Source organism: Panthera uncia (genome assembly GCF_023721935.1).
Source record: "Panthera uncia isolate 11264 chromosome C1 unlocalized genomic scaffold, Puncia_PCG_1.0 HiC_scaffold_4, whole genome shotgun sequence".
NCBI classification, from domain to species: Eukaryota; Metazoa; Chordata; class Mammalia; order Carnivora; family Felidae; genus Panthera; species Panthera uncia.
The window spans coordinates 97108636-97111406 of NW_026057585.1; positions in this window are offsets into that span (position 1 = coordinate 97108636).

The window sequence follows — 2771 nt, forward strand, 5'->3', positions numbered from 1 at the left end:
CCAGAGCTACGCGATCGCACCCGGTGCCGGCGTGGGGAGGCGCTCCGGGCTCGGGGCGGCCCCGCCGGTGCTTCCGGACCCCGAGTCCGTCTCAGGACAGAGGCGGGGGCCTCCCTCTGGTGCTCCGGGGCCGCCCCCGCCCCGCCCGCGGCGCGCGGCCAGCGGCTGGAAGGACAGGCTGCGAGCGACCCTCCTCTGGCTGCACTTCGGGGATCTTCTTCAGGGAAACAGAAGGTGCTCTTGTCCGGGGTGGGACCGAGGAGCGGGGGGCCCTGAGGGCGAGGCGCGCGCGCAGACACCCGGGCAACCGCCCCGCGCGCCCCTCCCCGCGGCCGGACCCCGGGCCCCGCGACCACGCCGGTGGGATTCCTCATTGCTCAGGACTGGGAAGGGCGCCAGGGGTCACCGCGACCCCCAGCCCTCACCCCCAGAGGCGGGCCCCACTAGCATCTGGCAGGGCCTCCCGTTCACGCAGCTAAGACCCTCCCTCCTGGCCCCGGGGGGCGGGGGAGGGAGGGGCAGAGGCGCCAGCGCCGGCGACACTGCAGGGACCGCGGAGGAAACCTCACGGAATTGGCAGAGCCGGGGCGCTGTGCCCCGCCGCTGGGCCCTGCCCCGGTGTCTGCTCCCGAGGGCTGGGGCCCGGAAGAGGCGCGTCTCGGCCGTCCGGGGACTCCCAGGCCCCAGCCTCTGCCCACGGAGGGCTGAGGCTGTGTCCGCTTCCATACCTAAGAGCGGCAGGTGCTGGCGTGCTGGGCCCGGCAGGGGTCTCAGCCACCCACGTGGTGGGAACAGGAAGGATACCACTGTTTGGGGCTTTAATATTCAAAATGGGGAAAAAAATGCGAGAAAGTTGTACAGTATTTTTCCTGTAAAGGTTATTATTCTACATAGAACAAAAAGAAAAAAAAAGGCAGGTGGGCCGCGAGAGCACAGGCCCGCCTCGGACCAGCCCTGAGGTTGGAGACCGAGTGCAATCGCTCACGTGGGATTTCGTTTCGCATTTATTTTAGAGGCCTTACCAGTTTGAGGCTGTCTGTCTTTACACTAGCACTGACGGGAGCTGCGTGATTCCAACTTTTAACTTGAATTTTGTAGAAACAAGAAAAAGGACTATTACTGTTGATACAAGTTTGTAGTTAACATTTGAGTTTTTCTCTATTGGTTATGCGTGTGGCTTTATAGGGCTTTTTTTTTCCCCCCCTCAGTTTTTATTATTTTGTTTGGGATGCTTCTTTGCCAGTGCAACCCACCCAGACTTGGGTCCCTTTTCAAAACACCCCCACTTCCTGGAGAGGATGAGGCCACCAAGCCCAGTTTGGGGGGGGTGGGCGCCTGGCTGGTGCACACCAGGCCACAGGCTCTGAGGGCGACAGGGACCCAGCACAGGCGACCCAAGCTTCCCGTGTCTCCAGTCCCGGCCACCAGCCTGGCTCAGGTTGGACCCTGAGACTCTGTCACAGGGAGAGAGCCAAGCCCAGCCTAGAGGAGGCCTGTCTCCCAGAACCTCCTCCCCACAGATCTCCAAGGGGAGCCCCACCTGATGGTGGGGAGGTGGGCACTGGTTTTCTTTTTTTTTCTTTTTGTCCTTGTGTGTGTGTGTGTGTGTGTGTGTGTGTGTGTGTGAGTGTGTGTGTGTGTGTGTGTGTGTGTGTGTGTCCTCTTGGCTGCCCACAGCCAGAGAGCCGGGATCATCTGCACTGGACAGAGGGAGCAGGGAGGGAGGAGTGGTCAGAGCGTACCTGATTCAACAGGGAGCAAATCGTTTCCTAAAACGTGTCCCCTACCAGAGCCTCCTGAATTCTGTGGGCGCCTCGCGCTGCTGCTGACGTTCGCCCAGGCTCTGTGCCCTACCACAGAGCTGCTGGGTGTGTGGAGGGAGTTTTGTAAAGGAAAAAAAACAAAAGCAAAAAACAAAACACAAAAACATTTTTCAATGTAGCAAAATTAAACAAAACAAAACAAAAAAAAGACAAAAAAAAAGAAAAAAGAAAAAAGAAGATGCCGACAGTGGGAAGTCTAGCCTTTTGTAAACTCCATATTGCACACTAGGACTATAAGCCATTGCTAGCTCATTTTGAATTTTAATGTGTAATTTTTGTTTTATTTTCTTTCTGTGGGGAAAACAATGCTTGATCCACCAATGCTCTTTTTAATGTTTTATAACTATGTATGTGTATATATATAAATATAAAATAATATGTATGCACATATGTGTGTGTATATATCTATATGTATATACATATATAGATATATAGAGATATATAGAGAGGTTTTGAGACGAAAAATGCAGAACGTGAAAACCGAACTGAACAGCGTGTGCTCTGATTACTTGAATCTGGTCTCCTCGGCACCTGGTTATTAAGAACTGAATATTTTTCCACTTGAATTTAGTGCTATTAGAAATTTAATATATGTGTTTTATTTATTTGATTTTTTTTTTTTTTTTTTGCATGACTGATGCAAGGTTTGACATTTTCACTCAATAAAAACTGGAAAAAAATCTATCAAGGTATCTTTTATTTTTAAAATCAGCCTCAAGTGGCTGGCAGTGATCGGGCCACGCAGGACGGCACAACCGTGGCCCGGCTCCGTGTGCCAGGGCAGGGACGAGGGGAGGGAGTCGGTCACTCCCCAACCCTGGCAGGAAAGGGGCAGACCAGTTTGGCCCTGGGATGGGGCCGAGTTCCCCCAGGTTGCCGGGGACAGGCGGTGGGGAGCTCGGGTCCTGAGCTCCGGAAGGGTGGCTTCCTTCCCCGGCGCTGCCTGAA